Source organism: Sapajus apella, unplaced genomic scaffold (assembly GCF_009761245.1).
Source record: "Sapajus apella isolate SASKATOON/1434 unplaced genomic scaffold, GSC_monkey_1.0 scaffold49, whole genome shotgun sequence".
NCBI classification, from domain to species: Eukaryota; Metazoa; Chordata; class Mammalia; order Primates; family Cebidae; genus Sapajus; species Sapajus apella.
This window is the reverse complement of record NW_022436989.1, coordinates 5,689,057-5,711,951: the sequence shown is the minus strand read 5'-3', so window position 1 is coordinate 5,711,951 and position 22,895 is coordinate 5,689,057. Positions and strand designations below refer to the sequence as shown.

The 22,895-nt window shown below is 40.3% G+C and overlaps 1 non-coding gene across 1 annotated transcript; it reads right to left on the bottom strand.

Annotated features, from left to right (window-relative positions):
- Positions 1 to 22,290: 22,290 nt before the first annotated feature.
- On the bottom strand, positions 22,291 to 22,397 carry LOC116526199. The gene has a single exon (XR_004258017.1). It is a non-coding gene; the product is annotated as a U6 spliceosomal RNA (small nuclear RNA).
- Between the last annotated feature and the right edge of the window lie 498 nt (positions 22,398 to 22,895).

The following is a 22,895-nucleotide window of genomic DNA, read 5'->3' as shown; positions in this document are numbered from 1 at the left end:
TGCCCCTCCGTCAGATGTGTTATCACTTGACTCCGAAAGCTCAGCTTCCCCAGGCAAGGTGAGGCAGTCATGTGCCTGGAAAGCCTGGATTCTGGGGCTCAACTTGCCTCCTGTAAAGACGCTGCTGTAAGCCTTGTGTGGTGCTGAGCCTGGCAGAGCAGGCCCTCAGACATCATGAACCTGTATTCAAATGGCCTCCTATGAAGGCTAGTGAATCACAGTATTTGTTCCATGAACAGTGATTTGAAATGTTCCTCTGCAGGACAGTAACAAGGAAGCCAATCAGTGGGAAACAATAATAGAATCAGGTCTGAACTTGCATAGATGAGCAGGTAACTCGGGGACCCCAGAGCGGGAAAACTCAGTAAGCAGCGGGGTACACAGTCAGGAGCTAGGGCTTGACGAGAAATCCTAACTTGGGAATTATCAATTTAGTTGAAGGCTTGGACGTAGATAAGAAGAGAAGAGAGCCTAAGTGACACCCAGGGAACCACCCACATCTGAGGGTCAGGAGAAATGAGAGAAGCTCCCTAAGGAGTGTGGGAAGTAGGAAGCAAGCATTTAAATGTGGAAAAGTCTCAAGGTAATTCTATTCTGAAAATGCAGCAAAATAGAGCACTTGAAAGCTTTCTGTTACAAAACACTTGGATAAACGATATAAAATATATCAAAAAATATTTCTAATGCATACCTGAGCCTCTAATATTAAAGAAAATTCAAATACAGAAATAGGAGCCAGGTACGGTGGCTCACACCTTTAATCCCAGTGACTTAGGGGGCTGAAACAGGAAGATCACCTGAGGCCAGGATTGGGGATCAGCCTAGGCAACTTAGCAAGACCTTGTCTCCCAGTGTTTTAAATTACCCAGGCACGATGGCATGTGCCTGTAGTTTCAACTATTTGGGAGGCTCAGGCAGGAGGATCGCTGGAGCCAAAGAGGTCAAGGCTGCAGTGAGCTTTGATCGCCTCACTGCACGCCAGCCTGGGTGACAGAGGAGGACTCTGCTCTAGATTAAAATAAAATAATAGAAATAAAAAAAGATAAAAATGAGCAGAGTGAACAAGCGGCAACGGTTCTCTGCTGTGAAGACATTTTTATCAATCTCAGGAACCGAGCATCTTGGATATTAACTGCCCCATGGAGATCGGAGAGAAGGCTTTGGACTTCTGCAAGGCACAGAGTCGAAACCGAGACTCTTGCATAAAGCTGTAACATTTTTTTTTTCTATGTGTTTGAAGTTTTCCACAATAAAAAGCTGTTTTTCAATAAGGAATGGGCACCAAAAGTGAACCCTAATATGAAGTGTAGATTTTGAGTGATGATGATATATTGATGTAGGTTCATCAATTGTAAGAAATGCGGCACTCTCTGGGACGGGCAGGGGTGGGTGCTGACAGTGAAGAAGTCTGCGCATATATGGGGGCCAGGGTCATGCGGAAACTCTGTACTTTTTGCTCAATTTTGCTGTGAACATAAAGTTGACCTAAAATTGTAAAGTCTATTGAACAAAAAGAGAAAAAAAGAAATGAAGTTCTAGGGTTCCCAGCAGAAGCAGATGCAAAATCTCTCCAGAAGACAGATACAGACAGTACAGAATTCCCACAAATATGATATATTCACAACCATGAAATCATGTATATAAACAAGCAAGCTGCATGAAAATCAACACACACAACAACCAGTAAAATTAGAGCTTCAGAACTTATAAAATCTAAGTACTTATGAAAGTATAGAAATGTTTCATATTATTAAAAAATAAATCAAATCGTAAGAAAGAAACTTGGGTTTTTAAGGTAATAAAAGCATATTTTAAAGGAAATGACTGAAACTTCCAGAAATTAAAAAACTTAGTGAGGGAAAAAAACAAAAATAAATAAATAAATCAAAAACCAACAATAATGAGGCTGGGCATGGTGACTCACACTCATAATCCCAGCATTTTGGAAGGCCAGGGTAAGAGGGTCACTAGAACCCAGGAGTTTGAGACCAGCCTGGGCAACATAGTGAGGCCCCATCTGTCTACAAAAAAATAATAATAATAATAATTAGCTGGCATGATGGCATGTACCTGTAGTCCCAGCTACTCAGGAGGCTGAGGTGGGAGGGTTTCTTGAGCTCCAGGAGGTTGAGGCTGCAGTAAGCCAAGGTCATGCCACTGCATTCAACCTGGGTGACAGAGCAAGACCTTGTCTCTAAATAAATAAATTTAAAATAAAATAAACTATAATGAGTTAAAAAGCAAATTGGACACAGCCAAACAGATAATTTTTACACCTCGAAAATGAAAGATCTGTAGTTTATCCAGAAAAATAGCACAGAGAAAAAAAGATATAGAATGCAGAAAGGAAAAATAGCAGTAAAATGTTTATGTATTGCAGAGGGAAGTAGGACTTGGTACAACCAATTTTGTTGCTGTTGCTGTTGTTGTTGTTGTTGTGACAGTCTCACTCTGCTGCCCAGGCTGGAGTGCAATGGTGTGATCTCAGCTCACTGCAACCTCTACCTCCTGGGTTCAAGCGATTCTCCTGCCTCAGCCTCCTGAGTAGCTGGGATTACAGGCACCCGCCACCACACCTGGCTAATTTTTGTATTTTTAGTAGAGATGGGGTTTCACCATGTGGCCAGGCTGGTCTCGAACTCCTGACTTCAGGTGATCCACCTGCCTCAGCCTCCCAAAGTGCTGGGATTACAGGCGTGAGCCACTGCACCTGGCCAATACAACCAATTTGAAGAATACACTGGTAAAATCTAGTCAGGTTGAAGTTGCACTCACTCTACGTTTTCTGTTTAAACGTGACTGCGGATTCTAGGGATGCCACAGTCTCCAGGAACCAGACACTAATTTCATTTCAAAAAAATTGTTCTTGCTGAAGGGAGCTGCCTCATCCACAGACAAATAAATTTTTTTCTGGGGGCATCTTATATCTAGGGGGCACGAAGGCCAAGTTTCCTTGCCCTGATTTGGGACGTGAAGGACCATCCCAGCTCCAGAGCTGAGGCTTCTTTTGTAACTACACCATAGTTTAATTTCTACTCCTACCAAATCCTGCTGTGTTTCAGTCTTTACAGGTGTTAGTACAAAGAGCACTGCCTAGTGAGCATCCTCCTATATATGTAAACCTTGAAATCTTCTTCTGAAGGAACCAAATCTAGACAGTGTTTGATGTGCTTTGGCTGTGTCCTCATCCAAATCTCACCTTGAATTCCCACCTGTTGTGGGAGGGACCCGGTGGGAGGACATTGAATCATGGGGCAAGTCTTTCCCATGTTGTTCTCCTGATAATGAATAAGTCTCATGAGATCTGAGGGTTTTAAAAAGAGGACTTCCCCTGCACAAGCTCTCTTTTTTTGCCTGCTGCCATCCATGTAAGACGCGACTTGCTCTTCCTTGCCTTCCACCATGATTATGAGGCTTCCCCAGCCATGTGGAACTTTAAGTCTAATTAAAACTTTATTTTGTATATTGCTCAGTGTCAGGTATGTCTTTATCAGCAGAGTGAAAATGGACTAACAGAATACCCTAGAGTGAAACCCATCCAAATTGTACCAAGAGCCATATGCATATTAGCTGCAGCAATAGCAAAAGCTTGGCTCAACAAAAATGGTTACCAACAGGAAAAGTAAACAAGTGTTATACATTTATACAATGTTTGTAACAGTGTAAAATATTATTTAGCATCTATTTGGTGTTACCTTGAATGTATAAACCAGTGAACAAGACACACAAAAACGTCTGCCTTGATGTAACTTAGAACTCAGCTGTTGTGGGTGGGGAAGGAAAAAGTATTATATACAGAGGCAGATGATCAGATAGATAGATAGATAGAGATATGATAGAATGTTAAAAGGTTCCAAGTCCTTTGAGGACAAAAGGGTAAAAATGGAGGTGATAGTTTTCAGTAGTATAGGCCTCACTAAGAAGATAACATTGAGCGAACTTTGATGAAAGAGTTTGGTCATAAGGCTATCAAGGGAAAGAGCAGTCCAAGCAGAAGGCATATCAGGTGCAAAGGTCCTGAGGAAGGATCTTCCCTGGTGCACTTGAGGAACGGTGAGGGGTCCTGAGTAGCTAGATGAGAGTAAGTGAGGGGACAAGGAGAAGCTGGGGCGGGTGGCACTGGATCATATAAAAACGGGGCTTTCACTCTGAGTGAGGTGGCAGTGGGGTAAAGGGTTTTGAACAGAGGAGATGCATGATGCAAGTCAGGCTTGGAAAAAGACCATTCTGTTGTTCTCTGAGTGCACCGCAACAGCTGATGAAATCGGGGCTAAGAGTTAGACTACTGCAGTAACCTAGGTTAGATGCGATGGTGGTTCCAGCAAAGCTGGAAGCAGTGAAAATGCGAAGAAGTCCTTGGACTCTGTTCCTATAATGAAGGTAGAACCTCAGGAGTATATTAATCAAATAATTTGGGACATCAATAAAAAGACGTTAAGAATGACACCAAGATGGCCAACCTGATGAACTAGGAATCTGAGGTTATCATTAACTGAGATGGCAAAGACTGTGGGAGGCACGGGCTTAAGAAAAATAAAAAAGTCAAGTTTGGCGTGTGTGTGTGTGTGTGTGTGTGTGTGTGTGTGTGTGTGTGTGTGTGTGTGTGTGGTAGAGTCTCGCTCTGTCGCCCAGGCTGGAGTGCAGTGATGCAATCTTGGCTCATTGCAACCTCCACCTCTGGGGTTCAAGCGCTTCTCATGGGTTCAGCCTCCCAAGTAGCTGGGACTACAGGCTTGTGCCACCATGCCCAACTAATTTTTTGTATTTTTAGTAGAGAAGGGGTTTCACCATGTTGACCAGGCTGGTCTCGAACTTCTGACCTCAGATGATCCGCCTGCCTCAGCCTCCCAAAGCTCTGGGATTACAAGTGTGAGCTACTGCAGCTGGCCCAAAAGTTTGACTTTGAACATGGTAAATTTGAGATGTCTATTACACATTTAAGGAGATGCATCTAAGATGCAATTGGATATAGGAGCCTGAAGTTCAGGGAGAAGTCTGGGCTAAAGATATAAATTGAAGTTTCATCAGTATGTGGAAAGCATTTATTTTAAAGTCATGAGGCTGGATGAGATCATCAGGGTCATTAGTTTAGATAAAGAAGAGCAAAGGAGTACAAGGACTGAGCCCTTAAAACAAGGGTATATGTGTGTGTGTGTGTGTGTGTGTGTGTGTATGTGTGTGTGTGTGTGTGTGTGTGTCTTTTTCATGATTTTACTTCCATTACCTAGAACATTAAGTGCCTGCTGAGTAGGCAGTTAAAAAATTAGTAAATGAAAAAATTAATGAATGAATATCAAACTTCTGCATACATTTTCATTTGAAGAAAACGCTCTGATCACTTCTTTAGGTTTGCAGACCACTGCATACACTGACACACACTTCAGTGTATATTGCGAGCAATTCTAGATTTATTTGAAGTGTGTGGTTTAATAAAATTTTATGCATATATTAGAACTACTTAGAAGAAAAGTAGGTTGAAAAAAATATTATTCCATGGGATAAAAGAACCAGATCAAAATAAGAAATGAGTGATGTTGCCCAATGTCACAGAGTTCAAGAACTAAAAAACGTCCCCTCGAATCAGATAAATGGAAGTTTATAATAACCTCAGCAAGAAATATCTCCAATTAAACAAATGAGAACTCCTAAGAGCAAACTAAAATTGGGAGAATCTTGGCCGTGACTTTAAAGAGAAAAATGAGTTCATGGCTAGGTAGGACAAAGATCCCGTACACACACTGATGCAAACAAACACGGAGAGAGGAAGAGGCCATTGCCAGAGGAGAGGGAATAATTCGTGCAGTTATTTGTTGTTGATGTGAGAGGGGACAGGTTCAGGTGATATTTGCTTTCGATGAGAGAAGGAAAGAATATATTATAAACGCAGGATCAGGTGAATTTCTTTAAAGAGAGGATCAGGAGCCCAGGATATAGTTTCTCTATGATGCAGAAGTATCTTATGCAAGTCAGAAGGTGACAGTAGAAAAGATTTGAAGAGAATGGTGGGTATTTTAAGCAGATTGTGTAAGAAATAATCCAGGCCTCTCCTGCCGGAGAGGTTGTGAGGCATTGTTGAGGGCTTGCTTGGGATCAGAGACAATGGCATCATAAAGGCACCAGTTTGAACACTTTGGGGATTTTCCTCAGAAATCCTTAGCAAGATGGATATAGGAGCAGAGATGACAAACTGGCGGAATTTGTCCTCAGGACTGGGGGCCAAGCCGAGGATGGTGGAAGATCAAAGAGAGGAAGGAGAGCGGTTGAACCGATAAGCCATCAGCTCTAGAAAAACAAGCGAAGATTTAGAAGGTTTTACTCACTGGGAGGAAAAAAATGAGGTACTATGGAATGAAAATTTGCATGAGGTCAAAGAACAGACAGTGGAAAATGGGATCGAAAGAGCTGGATATTTGCGAGATTGTCGTCAGATTTCTTTCAGATTTGTGATGTTGCCGTTTAGATTTTCAGTGATAAGAAAGCTCTGGACAGTGACAGAATACAGGGAGTCCTCAGTGAACCCCTTCAGCCTCAAGATCCCTCATCTCAGATACACACTGCAGACGAGGGATCTTGAGGCTGAAGGGGTTCACTATCTGAATGGAACCTTTCTCAAAAGACGTCTTGTGGTTGTGGCACAGGTTCGGCGGCTGGTCTGGACAAATAGGAAAAAGGAAATTGGAGAACCTACTGCATACCAAATGGTATACTGAGCACTTTACATAGATTATCTCATTTAATCCTGCCAACAATCCTCCCATGAGATAACTATTATCACCTCCAATTGAGAAACAAAAGGTAGCTGAAGCTACTAGAATTAAGGGTCTGGGCTCCAGGCTTTGAACTAGTACCTTTTTATGGGAAAGCATACTTTTTCCACTGTACAATATAAGATTCATGCATGAGAAGGAATTGATGCCTCCCTCCCCCACATCCATGAATGGGTCCTGACTGGCTAAAGGCAACCCTCATCGTCCCTTTGCCTCAACCGGCGATTGGCTCCAGGATTGGCACATGAGTACAGCTCCAGAAGCTGCTGGAAGGCACCAGGGGAGCCTGCCTTGATCCTAGAGATAACACCAGCAAGTAGACTGAGATGGATGGAGAAAAAGGAGGTCTTGGCCTTTCTTGAAGTCTATACCTCTTCCGTTACGTGAGTCAGTAAACTCTCTTTTGTGCTTAATCCAGTTTTGATCAGGATTCCAAACTGACTGAATACTAATGAAATGTAAGCATTTGCAAACAAACCAAGTTCTTCAGGAAACATGTAAGGAGCAAAACCTGCTTGGAGTGCACACCCACCTCCCTCTCAGCATCTCATTCTGGGCTTCCCATCTACCTCCTCTGATAATGGCTAAAGATTCGCTAGGTGGTCCTGTTCTTGTCTCACGAACAGGAACACGTGCATAAAAAATCTAGGAGTCCTCTTGTTTTCACCTTTGCCAAGCTGTTTCTCCCTAGACACGCACTCTCAGAAGTCTCAGAGTCAAAGCCAGATAAATTCAAGAGTACCTCTTTGGCCCTGAGCTGACTCCTTGGCAATAGGCTCATTTCCCTCTGAAAATGTAAACTTATCACACAGACGTAGAGGTTGCTTTTTTAGAAGAAGAAGAAGAAAGACAATAATAAAGCTAAACTGTGGGCTGGAATGCGCTGCATAAGTTAGCTTCGTTTGGGGCAACGTGTGCTTAAATGTACTGTGTTCGTCTTAGATTTAAAAGGGAGGAAGAAGATGCAGGAAAAAGAATAGAAATTTCTCTAGAATAAGAATGTTTTTAATCTTGCATGATCTTTCTTTTTAAAATCGATAAGCTAAAGAAGTCTTTAAAATATTCCAAATATTTTATCACATTTTTAAATGTCTATAAATGTAGAAATACTCCTACCCCAAATTTTTATTTTCAGAAAGAAAGAAAGAGATCACAAAACTGGGTCAGTATTTGTTACTGATTCTTACATTACCTGACAGACAACCAGAATGTGGGAGCTGTGCTCTCTTTAGATCCTAGGTTAAGACACAGAGTCTGTCCCCTAAACTTCCTTGTAGTATAATAGAGTGCAGTGATTGGGCCTAAACTACATATAACCTTTAGGAGTGCAAGACTTATGATAACAAAGAAAGAATTATCTAGCAGGTCAGGAGTTGCCTGGCAGATGGGAGATGGAGATTATTTATTTATTTTTTATTCCTTTTTTTTCTTTTTTGAGACAAAGTCTTACACTGTCACCTGGGCTAGAGTGCAGTGACGCAATCTCGGCTCACTGCTATCTCCGCCTCCTGGGTTCCAGCGATTCTCCTGCCTCAGCCTCCCGAGTAGCTGGGATTATAGGCACCCGCCACCATGCCTAGCTAATTTTTGTATTTTTAGTAGAGACAGGGTTTCACCGTCTTAGCCAGGCTGAACTTGAACTCCTGACCACATGATCCACCCCCCTCAGCCTCCCAAAGTGTTGGGATTACAGGAGTGAGCCACCGCGCCCGGCCGATAATTTAATTTTAAGGAGATAAAACTTGAGCAAACACTTGAAGGAGGGGAATACAACAAGACAGACAGAAGGAAGACATCTGAGCAAGCTGTCACCTTGAGAGGTCATCCCAGAGGTCCTGGAGGTAGAGGCAGAAACTCATCTTATCACTCAGTCTTTGCAATGTCCCTCGTATGTCGCACTCTTTTTGTCTTCCTACGTCCACCACTCACACACAGCATCTTTCTCTGATGTGCAGACAACGATCTGACCACCCGGAACTCTACACTGGCCCCTGGCCATATAATCCATTCAAGCAGCACCACAGAGAGTGCAGAAGAGGCGTCCTAAAGGTGATAAATGGACAAGAGCCCCAAGGCTCTGACACTTAATAACATAAATGTTTATGAAGCTAATAAGGACAGAGGTGTACTGATTTGGATAACAAGGTGTCCTGAAACGAATGTTAAGACCAGCTTTCAAAAATGGGGTTCTCCAGAGCCTCCCAAAGGCTGTAGAGAGGTGCTCAGGCAGCAGACCCTGCTGACGACAGCCTGCATGAAACGCAGGAGCTAGGGAGCCGGTTATTTTTATCACCCTATATTGTTTATAGTTGGCAAATGCTTGATATTGTGTGAGAGTTTCCTCACAGAATTTATGAATCATTTTCCCCAGTCACAATTCTGAAACGAACATTCTCCTACGCATTTGTGCCAGACAGAAATTTCATTAGAAGTTTATCCTTGGGGTGTGTGCTTTAGACCAACATTTTTTTTTTTTTTTTTACAGGCTCAGATCTGAAGTCAGAACCCTGAGTTCTGGTCTCTGCCTCACCTCTTTCCAGCTTATATCAGAGCTGTGTCTGATTCCCTCTCTCCCTAGGCAGCAAGAGCAACTGTCCCAATCAAAAGAGCATCAACAGACCTAGAGAAAGGAACTCCATTTCTCTCTCAGTATATATATTTCCGTATGTTTAAATATCTATAAAGACACACACACACACACACACACACACACACACACACACACACATCAATGGAAACAAACAAAAAGCAGACCTAAGTTCATTATTAAAATCCTAGCTACGAACTTCCATTTTCTTTCCTGAAAATATTTTTTGGGGGTCTTTTGAACAATGATGAAAATTTGGTGAAATTCACAATTGAAGTATGTTTTAAGCTGCCTAAATTTTCTTTGCCTGATGGCTGGTTATATGCTTATTAAGATGTCTCTGACCCCAGATGATGAGGAAAAAGTACATTAAATCATGTCTTGTTTTATTTAAATATTTATTGAACATTTACCATTTTCATTAAATGCCTTTAGAGTATTTTATGAGCATTTCAAATATGCAGGTTTTATCTTCTTTTTACAGACGGGATGACTCTACACAGAGTGGCTGAGATTGGCTGACTCACTCCTGTGCCAATCCTTTGACTAAAGGCCTCAAAAAAAAAAAAAAAAAAACGCAAAAAAAAACTGGAACGCAGATGGAGTTCCAGATTTTGTCTACAGAAAATAGTTCTGTTGCTACAGACAAAGCCTCAGCATTAAAAATGCCAAGCTCTCCCATTCTCTAAACGCTAGAGCATTTTTGTTTTCTGGGTTTAGGTATGACTAACACCTAACATTCAGAAAGAGACAGGATAGATATAGATAGAAAGATAGATTAGTTTTAGATACAGATAGGTATGCACAGAAAGAGAACAGAAAGAATGTACAGTGAAATATTAATTGCTGGATTATCACTGGGGAATCTCCGCATGTTGTGATCAACTTATGTTTCCTATTGTTTGCTTTTTCTGTTTTTACATCATTTCAGTAAATACATAATTCAGTACATATAATAACATTTTTACAGTGCTTCCACTTTTCCTTTCCTTCCTGTTGCTTCCTGAACAATGCATCCTCAAAATATTTATTGAGGTAGAGCAAGACAGGCTGGTAGGCATGGGATGGGCTACCGTGCCTCAAAGCAGGTATCAAGGACCACGTGGAGTGAGGAGGGCATGCATGCAGGAGGGATGCCTGGCATGGGGGGTGGGAGCCCAAGTGGTAAAGAGGTTGTCCGAGAGGTGGAGTGGCATGGGATGAGGAGTCAGTGTACCAGCAAGATAAGAAGGGCACATCTGCAGAGGGCAGCCTAGTACTGGGAAGCAGAGACCAAGCAAGTAAGGAGGGTGTCTACACCAGGGGACATGATCAGTGGGTCAGAGGCTTTAGGAGGGTGTCCACATACAAGGCAACCCTGGCATGAGGTATTGGGGTCCAGGCAGAATGAAAAGGGTGGTCATGTCTAGATGAAGCCTGACAGTACATGAAAGCCCGAGGGCTAAGAAAATGCCCATGAGGCTAGGTGGGGGCAGGTGGCAGCATAAAACTGGGTGTCAGAAACTAAGTGGGAAGAGAAGGCCTCTAGGTAGGTTGTTCTATTTGTCACTGTCAACCACATAATGTCTTGATGAATGCCAACATTTCAGTCTCTTGATTATAACTCCCCAAAAAAGAGAAAAGAGATTTGGGTCCATGTCAACATGACATGGATGACATTGAGAAAAAGAAAATCTGACACTAAAGTCATTTTGTGTCGTAAAAAAATGTTTAAGTTATTTGGGAAAATGGTGTGTCACTGTTCAGCCAGTTTTGCCGGTCACAGGCTCTCCTTGTCTCCTGGGGCTTGAAGCAAAGCCTCCCCAGCTGTGTCCACGTGCCGAGACCAGTGAGCATGGCTGTGTTACTCTTGGCATTCATGCTCAGGCAGAACAAAGCCAATTTGAATTCCTGATTCACCCCCACAGGGCTCTAATAAAGGAGTCGGGCTTTGGAAAATGGTAAAAATTCAGCAGGCAGGAGACAAGCATGCTATCCCACCTTGCTTCTCACGTCCACAGTAGATACGAATGATTGGGCAAATACTCCTTCCCACCAGGAACCCATGCCTCCGAATCTTTTACAACACAGGACTCCAATTCCCCATTACCAATCAGCAGAAGTTGCTACAAAAGATGAAATTTATTTGCCATCCTTGATATAAAAATAGTTGAAGTTTTTGCTTGATGTGAGCTAAATCATACACTGGGGGAAAGAAAATGCAGCAAGATATCAAACTTTGCTTTTTATAAAAATAAATAAATATTATGAGCAATTTTATGTCAACGAATTTGACTTCTTAGATAAAATGTATTGAAAAACAGAACTTACTAAAATTAACACAAGAAAAAGTAGAAAATTTGAAATGTCTAACATCTATTAATAAAATTGAATTTATTATTTAAAACCTTCCCACAAAGAAAACTACAGGTTCAGATGGCTTCAATGGTGAGTTCCATCAAGCTGTTAATGAGAAAATGATACCAAATTTATACTAACTCTTTCAGAGAACAGAGAGAAGACTCCCTAATTCATTTTAATATTAGTAAAGAGAAATAATATACTAATTTTAAAAACTCTAAATAAACAGTTAAAAATTCAAATCCAGAAACATATAAAATGGATAATAAATTGTTAGCAAGTGGGGTAGCTCCAGGTGTGTGATGTTGGTTTAACACATGAAAGTCATTCAATGTAATTAATTTCATTAATAAAATAAACATGAAAAATCAATTAACCATGTCAGTATGCAAAACAAGTACTTAAAAAAGTTTAACAACCACGTAAGATAAAAACTTTCAGAAAACTAGAAATATAAGGAAAACATATTCACTTAATAAAGTGGGAAAATATTATACCTATTCTCCCTATAGTCAGAAACAAGATAATCATCACATTTATTCAACTTTCGTCGTTATTATTCCAAGACAGTAAAATAAAACAAAAATAAAAATAATGGGAAGAAAGAATAACAGGTTGAATAATAACAACCCAAAGATATTGAGTCCTAATCCCTGGAACTTGAAGGGCTGTAGCCATGGGCAAGGTGGTTCTCTGCAGGCAAGGGCAATTCCCTGAGGGGGACTTAGCTGAGAGCTATCAACTGTCGACCAACCTATCAGCTGGGGAAGTAAGAAATTCATTTCTAAAAAGGGCATCTGGACAGTGGATGACCAGCTTCCACCATTCCCTACCAGGTCAGACTGACAACATGCTATTTCCAGAAGTCCCCTGGAAATCTATTAAATGGTTTGCAGGTAGTTTAATAGTTTAGAAGAAAACAAATGAAAAACTATGAAATAAGTTTATTCCATATATATTTTACTTAGAAATGTAAAAACAAATTAGGACTTTAACAAAAGTCTTTTGTATTTTTAACAATGGTTATATTCTTAAATGATTTGTGTATGCTAACATGGCCAGCTGAATCTCATTATGTTGGTTAGCCTTCAATTACTAGATCCAGGCATCTTGGCTAATGTATTTTTGTGTCACCGGCATATAGTGTTTTATGTTGTTTCATTTGTATTTTTCTCATTATTATTTTGATGCATTGCATCACCAAATGACAAAAAGAAATTACTGGCTCAAACATGGTGCACTGACGCATGAAAGTAGTGATGAAAACAGAACCTAAATACAACTGAGAATAACAGTGAATATTAAGAAGGAAAAGAATTCCAGTACAATGCATGTTCTGAGACAAATCAGGATTTTGCAGCAACTGGTAAATATATGAGCAGGAAATATAATAATGAATAGACAAAAACTGCATTTCTTTGGGTATTTGCTTCAGTGCTTCTAGTGTGTTGTCTGTTATACTGTGTCAAATATGAACAGAAAACCACTGAATGATTGTGCATCAATTTGCAAAGACAGTCCTCTAACTTGTAAACCAATGTAGTTGTCCTGGAAGAACTGTAAAATTCAGCTTTTCAGTACAAAAGCAATGAGTTTAGTGACTAAAAGTAAGGAAGGGACCAAATCCACAACGTCATAATTCTAAGTCGCATTCCTTACAGCAAAAATAGGACAAGTTAGTGACTGCCAAAATCTTATAAAGTAGTAGCAGGGTTTATGAAATGATGCCCAAAAAACGCAAAGCATGCTATTGGCACAAACCCTTTCTGAAACGGAACATCGAGCAAAGAAATGGCCTCTGATGGGGAGGAACACTCATGTATGTGTGTGCAAGAAAAAATTTGCTTTGGCCAGGTGCAGTGGTTCACGCCTGTAATTCCAGCACTTTGGGAGGCCGAGGTGGGTGGATTGCTTGAGGTCAGGAATTCAAGACCAGCTTGACCAACACGATGAAACCCTGTCTCTACTAAAAATACAAAAAAAAAGTGAGCCAAGCATGGTGACGCATGCCTGTAATCCCAGCTGCTCAGGAGGCTGATGCAGAAGAACTGCTTGAACCCAGGAAGCAGAGGTTGCAGTGAGCCAAGATCACGCCACTGCACTCCAGCCTGGGTGACAGAGTGAGACTACACCAAGGGTTGAGCACGGTGGGCCAAGTAGACAAGAAGCCTCTTCTATGAGTCCAGCTGAGAAAAATCCTGCATCATACGGATGGTGGAAATCTACCTTTCTCTAATTATCTTCTTTTGAATCTGCGAGGAAGTTACTTTTTTCTCCAGCTAGGTTTGAGATTCCTTGAATTTCAATTTCCTCATCTATTATATGAAATGGAAATATTATATAAATACCACCTGAAGCAGCATGGCAGCAAAAAAGGAGCTTGATCTTGGGCATCAGACAAACTGGCTTCAAGCTCCAGTTCATAAGTCCACTTGCATTTATTCAACCACAATTAATGGTTTAGAAGGTGCCAGGAGCTATGCTAGATGCTGACTAGGAGGATACAGAGCCAAAGCCCATGGTGTCTACTGCTCAAAGACTGGTTAACCTCCGTCTTCTTAACCTATTCCTACTTCCTTTTGAAAGGCTCATCCCTTCTTGTATCTCAGGTCCCCATGTAAATTCACTTCCAAAGGGAACTCTGACGTGGTCTAAGGCGACAGAATAGATGCCCGTCCTATGTGCTGCCTCCTAAGAGCAATGGGAAGTCCTATTAATTTTACCCACCAAAGCTATCCACGTTCCTCTGTCTCCAGCACCAGCACTCTGGCCCGCATGACTTTTTTTCATCTTTTGCTTGGGCTTCTATATTGGTCTCCTAACTATTCTCCCCACATTCTCTTTTGCTCCTCAGATCTACGAGTTACTCTACAGCCAGAGAGATCTTTTCAAAATCAAACATGACCAGATTCCTGTTATTCAATATGCCACAGTAAGTCTTCATCCATAAAACCTTTCATTGTCTTCCCATTGCTCCTAGGAGACAGATCAGAAGCCTGCATGTGACAAAATGCCTGGCTTTAAACGTTGCCTCTCCTATCTGCACCAGCCACACTGAGTTCCCTTCTTTTCTCCAAGAAAAGAAAGCCATGCTCCCTCCTGCAAGGGGCTTTTTTAATACAGTATTCAGTCTGCCTAATAGGCTCTCACACCATCTACCTCTTCAACTAACCAGCTTTAATCCTCCTCTTTCCATCATTACTCCTTAGAGGAAGCTCTCCCTGAGACCAGTTCCTCTGGTACAAGCTCGCATAGCCCATGCACCTCTCCTTAGCATTTATCTCTGTTGTAATTTTACCTTTTATTTAAAAAACATGTAATTCTTTGATGCATGTCTTTCTTCCTCATACTCCCACATTCTACTTCCAGGCTAAGCTCTATGGGGTCAAGGACTGTGTCTTTGTTTTTGTTCCCTGCAGCTCCTGACAGGGTAAGAGCTCATATTTGACTAATTAAATAGAAGCAGCTGAAGCATTTTTAAGCAGAATTGGGGTCTGAGGCAGGTCGGATGGAATCAGATTTATTCGGGCTACAGTGTGTTGGAGGCTTGAGACTAGAGTAAGAAGGAATGAAGAGAGACCGATCAGGATGTTTTTCCCATCCTGCAAAGAGAGATGATGATAGCTCGTTTGGGAGATGTCAGTGGCAGTCAGGAGAAGTGTATGAATTTGATAACCATTTCGGATCAAAAAATGACAGCACTTGGTCACAGCTTGGCTATGAGCGAGTGTCAGAGAGGGAGGAATCAAGGACGATGTTTTTTAGGACTCTGAACAATTCGATGGATGGGGTGTCAAACTTCAAGACAGAAAACCTTGAAATAGGTGCATCCTAAAGATATGTTTCTTCGGGAAGGGGACCTAGAGAAGGTTCTGGGCTTTGTCTGTGGACTTACTGGAGTATTTCTGGAGTCCAGTTTAGTATTTTGCAAGAGATAGTTTTTGAGTCCTAGCATGAGGGCGCTCAAAATTTATTGTGAGGTCACTGTTGTTTTTAAACATCTGATGATTTGCAAAACTGCTAAGAGTCTTAACAAACAATGCAAATAATCCTTCAGCTCAGGGTGCCAACATTTATTGCCTTAACTCCTTTTACATGGAAATTGGTAGTTAGAAATATATTAATCTTGCACCAGCTTATTTGAACGGCTGGCTGTTGTCAAGGGCTCTATTCCCAACTCATTCTCCAATTTAAAACTAAAAAGTTCTTGTTCTTCCTGTTCCCTTGATGTTTTGGTAATGATAATAATAATATCTACTTCTAAAAAGAATCAGCTAAGGTGACCTTGTTTGTAGTGTGAGCCCATTGTGATCCAACTCATTTTCTTTCTAATAAGCCCAAAGAGCTTTCCACTTACTTAGTTTTTCGCTGGTTCTCTCAGTTCATCATTTTAGAGACTGAAAAAATAAAAGGTACATAATGTTTTCTATCTACAAGGGAAATTTTGTGAGACATGTTCCCTATACTCCCACAAGAATTTGAAAATAAGATGGCCAATCTAGAGTAAGCTAATGAAAAAAACCACCCCTGATGAATGAGATTATCTGCTGGTGAAAATACTCACAGAGATGAGCTGTCAGCATGCAATTGATGAAGCCTGGAATTAATCTCAAGGATGAAATGTGGGACTGTATTAGATTCCCAGAGTTGTCACAAGCGTCATAAACTGGGCGGCTTAAACAACAGAAATTTACTCTCCCAGTGTTGTGTGTAGTCTGATATCAAAATATGAGCAGGATTGGTTCCTTCTGAGGTCTGCCAAGTTTGTTCCATGCCCCCTCCTAGCTTGTGGCATTTACTGGCAATCCCTGCCATTCCTTGATTTGGAGATTGGATCACCCCAATCTCTGCCTTCATCTTCACAAAGTGTTCTCCTGCACGCGTATTTGTCTCTGTGTCCAACTTCCCTCCCCACTTTTTATAAGGATATGGTTATACTGCATTAAGATTATTATCTTAACTTGATCATCAGCAAAGACCTTATTTCCAAATAAGGTCACATTCACAGGCACTCGGGGTCAGGCTTTAACATCTTCTAGGAGGACACCATTCAGCCCCTAACAGGGTAGTAATGTTTAGTAAGCCAAACAGTAATTCATTGATTCCAGAGTGCCTTGTCTGAAGAAAGCCTTTGTGAACACAGCAGGATTCAGCCTAGAGAATCAAGGAAAGATCAGCCAAACAGAAAACACATTTGGCAGCGGTAAGAGCGGGGCATGGGTCAGTGGACTACATGGAAGATTTTCTAACTTTGTAAGTAGTAGAACCACTTTTTCTTCCTAATGAAATCTTTAACAAAACCCCAATAAATAAAACCAATATAGGTAGAGCTGTTTCAGCAGCACCTTGGGTGGAAGGTTCACAATTCCATCCACTGAACCTCCTCTTATCCATCAAGAGCACCCTGTCCCTTTGATAAGTGTATTTAATCAACAGTGAACGCGCAGGCAAAGCTCTCAGAATATGTCACTGGCCCAGCCAACTCCTCTTTTTCTGAGTCTATGTTCACCAAGAAATCTTTTGATTATAAGCTGTTTAACACTGTCGACGTCCTTGCAGGAAGAGACTGTCCTCATAAGACAATCTATGTGTCTAGTCTTTTCAACAATTACATTTCTGCTTACAAAGTAGTATATTGCTTTGGTTTATATGTCCATTTCATGCGTGTTTACCTATCTTAGTGTCAGTGCCCCAAAGCCCTTTCACCCCTTGGTGCTATTGTCAGGACTACAAAGCAGAGAGACAGTCTCTGAAGACCTCGTGAGGCCATAGCAGCCCAGGAGACCTGGCTTTAGTTGCCAGCCAGGCCCCTAACGTGACCTCAGTGCTGCCCTCCAGTTATTAAAATGTATATGACTGAGGCATCTACTCCAACATCCTCTCATTTCAAACACTTTTTGTTGTTTTAAGCCAAGGTTTCTCACCCTCAACACTGACATTTTGGGTCAGATACTTCTTTGTTGGAAAAGGAAATAACCTATACATTGCAGGGTGTTTAGCAACATCCTTGACCCTACCCACGAGATTCCAGGAGCACCACCTAAGTTGTGACAACCAAAAATACCCGCAGACATTTCCAAATGTCTTCTGAGGGGGTACCACCCCACTGAAAACAATCGTTCTGAATGCAGACCCTAGAAGCAGGGAAATTATTCCTAGCACTGTCTCCAGGGGAGATGGTAGGCTCGAAGGAGAGTTGACAAATATCTGCCACGGATTACTAATAGCTGGACTTTTTCATCATGGAGCTTCAAGTGTGAGGTGTCTCGTCGCATTTACCAAACGGGAAATATTACTGAAACACCAAAGGTTCGGTCTAGGTCCTGCTGCTCACCGCACAGAAAGCTAATCACTGAGATGAATATTGCCAAGGAAGAAGGCTTTAAGGTGCTGCAGTCAAGGAGATGGGAGCTCAGTCTCAAATCCATTCCCTGACCAACTAAAACTATGGGGTTTATATAGCAGGGAAGAAATGTAACAGTGTGTAAGAAAACACTGAGGGAATGGAGGTATCTGGTGCCCTGATCTGGTAAGTTTCGGTTCTTTGACACTTTTTTGTTTGAGACGGAGTCTTGCTCTGTTCCCCAGGCTGGAGTGCAATGGTATGATCTCGGCTCACTGCAGCCTCCATCTGCCAGGTTCAAGCCATTCTCCCTGCCTCAGCCTCCCAAGTAACTGAGATTACAGGCACCTGCCACTATGCCTGGCTAATTTTTATATTTTTAATAGAGATGGAGTTTCATCATGTTGGCCGGGTTGGTCTCAAACTCCTGACCTCAGGTGATCCATTCACCTCAGCCTCCCAAAATACTGGGATCACAAGCATGATCCACCACACCTAGACCTTTGATACTTTTTTTGAGAGGCCTGATGATCCTTTTCTGAGGAAGGCACTAAGATAAAACAAATACAGGTTTCAAGCTTTAACAGCAGAAGGATCAATTTCTGTTTACCCAAAGGAAAACTCTACAGGACTATTTGGTTGGTTTCATAAATACCCCTCTGGAAATGTTACAATATGTGTGAGAGCAGTTTGTTGCCAGAATAAGAAATAGAATATTCACCATTCTTCCACCTGTGATGGTCAGAGTAGGTTTCCCAAGGAGGTCACATCTAAACTGGACATGGAAGTATGAAGACAAGCGTCAAGGCAGTCAGGATAGAAAGGGGGATTGTAAGCAGAAAGGACAGCTGGCGTAAAATACATGGGCCTAAACTTTAACTACTTACAAAGATAGTTTGATTGCTCCTGACAATTTCTAACAAGTCATTCAAATGATCTTTTTAAAGGAATTTTCAAAAAGTCATTTCTAAATGGCATGCCACCTAGCCCAAGGTATTTTCTATATAAAATAGGAGAGAGACAAGGTTTTCCAAATGAGAAGCCATCATTGATATAGTTACTATGAACATGGACTCATCTTCGTAGATGAAAGTTGCCTCAGGGATTCCCTGGGCCTTGGAAGGAATTTTTTTTTTAATGTTGGAATGTCCTAACATCATAAAATGTATGTTTTATTAAAAATCACAGTATAGCATTTTTTGTCTTTTTTTACATGCAGAAAGCTATACATATTTTATGTTTACAACTCAATGAGTTTGGAGATAAATATACACCACTGAAACCATCACCACCATCAAGGCCATGGACGTCCAAAAGTTTCCTCCCACTCCATTTTTTTTTAATTATAAGAACACTTAACATAAGATCTATCATCTTAGCAAATTTTAAATATACAGTATGGTTTGTTAACTATAGGTGCTATGCTGTCTATTAGATCTTCAGAATTTGTCTTTTATAACTGATATGTTGTACCTTTTAACCATCATCTCCGCATTTCTCCCAACTCCCAACTACTGACAACTATGGTTCGACTCTCTGCTTCTGAGTCTTACTATTTTAGATCCCTTACATAAGTGACATCCTATAGTATTTGCTTTTCTGTTCCTGGCTTTTTTCACTTAGCATTATGTCCTCCAGGTCCATGTACAAAATTTCTTCTTTATTGGTTCCATTGTATGTATATATCACATTTTGTTTAGCCATCCACCCACTGATAGACATTTAGGTTGTTTTCATTATCTTGGCTATTGTGAATAGTACTGCAATAAATGTGGGAATGCAGACATCTCTTTGAGATTCTGATGCCAGCTCTTTAGACAAATACCCAGAAGTGTCATTCCTGGATCATATGGTAGTTCTATTTTTAATTTTTTTAGGAATTCCCATACTGTCCATAAAGACTGACAATTTACATTTCCAACAAGAGTGTACCAGGGCTTCCTTTTCTCCACATCCTCACCAACACTTCTAAAAAAAAAAAAGATAATAGCCATTATTACAGGTACAAAGTGATATCTCTTTGTGGTTTTGATTTGCAGTTCTCTGATAATTAGTGATGTTGAGCATCTTTGCATACACCTGTTGGCCATTTGTATCTGAGTTCTTTGCCCATTTTTAATAGGGCTTTTGTTTTTATGCAATTAAATTGCAGGAGTTTCTTATCTATTTTGGATATTGACACATTATCAGGAAACATTTTAATAGTTTTATGAATACTGACTTTGTTTTCTTTCTTAACTGGCCTTACTGTTTATTAAGAACATTTTAAAGAACGTATTGTGATCTTCATTCATATGGTATAAGGGAATCTCATTACCTTTTTGCAATGAAAATCTTAGGGACAAATGAGCTTTCCTCTGCAGTTTTAATAAGATAGAAAAGAATATCTAGTTTCTGCCCTAATACATGTTTGTGGAGCCGGCAATCAAAATGGAACTTCAGATATTGATTACAATCAAGACCATGCGCCAGTAATGCTGCACATAAGCTACCCTGTCATACATTTTCTATTCAGGGATGCAGACAACTGGTGCTCTTTTTCTAGACTACAGCTCCAGAGTGCACGCTGGAAGCACTAACATAATAATTCCAGAGCCTAGTGGAATGACCTAGTGCTCTCTTACACTTCCATCCTGCCCAACTTCCATAAAGCAGAATATAACTCTGTAGACTCAGTTCCAGTTCAGAGAGCTGGGCTGAAGTATCACCTTTTATTTAATTTTCTGTGGGAGTCTACATGACAGGACCCCTTTTTGACATTCAAGATGGAGAAGGCATAGGCGAGAAGAATTTGTGGGCACCAAACAGTTATCATGAAATTTATCTTTTATTGCCCTGTTACCTATCAGTAGGAAAGATGAGAGTGAAAGGAAAAGTTATTCAGGCAACTAGGGCTTTTGAGTACATTACAACTTATAAACTTTATAGATATACTCCTGATTTTTCTGGCTCAGCACTTTTCCAGGAGTAGAAAGACCCTAAATACCATAGTTCTATACCCAAAAGTAATAAGATTTCTTAACTCCATGTGCAATGTTAAATATACTCTTTGTAAGCTCTATATGTTTCATAAATAAACAATATTCAGTTTAGTTGAAATTGAAAAGAAACCATAAAGCCCAAGTTTTGCTTTATGTGCTGAAAACCTTAGAAAGAAAAATGATGTTGATCTTTTGAGAATTAAGAAATGAGGCAGTCATGATTTTTCCTTGTACAGATTAAGAGAGAATTTTAGACAGTTCTTCCCAGAGTGAAATTAGACTGCAAAAGCTCAGCATGAACCTCAGAAAGAAAGCCTGGGCCAATCACAACTTTGAGGTATGAAGCTCTGTACATGTTGAGGCATAAAGCCATAGCATATCAACCCAGCACCAATGTAACAATTAATTCAGACAAAACATTAAAAATAAAAGTTAAGCAGATTGTTTCATTCTTTGAAGACAAAATAAGTAGTTCAGTGAATTATTCATATTAGCTAGTGGCAGGTACATTGTTCTATGCTTAGATTCTCAATAGCTTTGCTGATGATCATAATATCACCTAGTGTACCCTCCTTTATCCCCTTTAGGATCTTACACAAAGACAAAGACTTTTATGATGTTTAGCACCTGACACATTGTTTTCCAGTTCCCAATTCAGGACACCAAAGATCTTGCTTTAAATCCCACTGTGAATGGCCCCTTCAGTCTACGTGCATCTCTCTTCTACTAAAAATTTAATTAATCCAGATGCTTTGATAATTTAATATTTTTAAACTGTGTTACTTCATATTCCTGATTAAATACCAAGACACACAAAAGCTCTGTCCTAGAAACAAGGAAAGAGAAAGTTCCAATTTAGGCTTTAGCAGCGTAACTCCCGTTCTGAAGTACTATTTTTTAAGCAAAGGAGCTGTCCAGTGCTGAAATCGTGAAAACCTTCGCCCCAGCAGTATTGAGTTTTAAATATAAATCTAAAGTTTATTAATTTGATTCCCCCAACCCCATCTCAATATTATATTCTGGCCCCATTTTTAACTCTTCTCCCATCTATCTCTACTTATTCAATGACGTGGCCTGAAATAATTTCTACATGAAAAACTCAAGTAAGACAAATTTTGGCCTTTCGATTTTCTTTTTTTTTTTTTTGCATTTGTATCCTGTCCATAACCTCAGCTTAGGCTTATAAAGCTATGTGTAAATGAGAGGGTAGAGTAGAGTTATCCAAGTTTCCTGATTAATAAATAAAAAAGAAGCGGCTTATAATTATTTTTTTTTTATATGGAACGCTTCACGAATTTGCGTGTCATCCTTGCGCAGGGGCCATGCTAATCTTCTCTGTATCGTTCCAATTTTAGTATATGTGCTGCCGAAGCGAGCACTATAATTATTTTTAAGGATCTTTCTTGCTCTACCATTTTATGAACCCATGAACTTCTTCAGCGGCATCCTATCAAATATTGGTTGATGATTAAAACAAATTTCTGGGAATGATTTCAATCTTTTTAGCCAATGTCTAATCTGACATACAAAACACATTATGATTTTTATTCCTGTATTATAATTTTATTTCAACCAATGGCATCTTGTCAACCAAACTTTATGGGGTGCCACTCCACAAATCCTATTGATCAGAGAGATAATTTTTCTGTAAAGCAAAATTTGGATCTTTTCATCCTTCATGTGTGAAACATCTATAAATTTGACAAAAACATAATTGCAATTGAAAGGAGCCTATTTGGCAGATTTTACTGAGTGCTAACTGAAAATCTGAAATCATTATAACCCAATCTGCCATCAAAATTTGAAAGAATCAATAGAGAAATGGATGTTTCATTTTTAAGCTACTGATGAGGAAAAAGCATTAGAAACTATTCTAG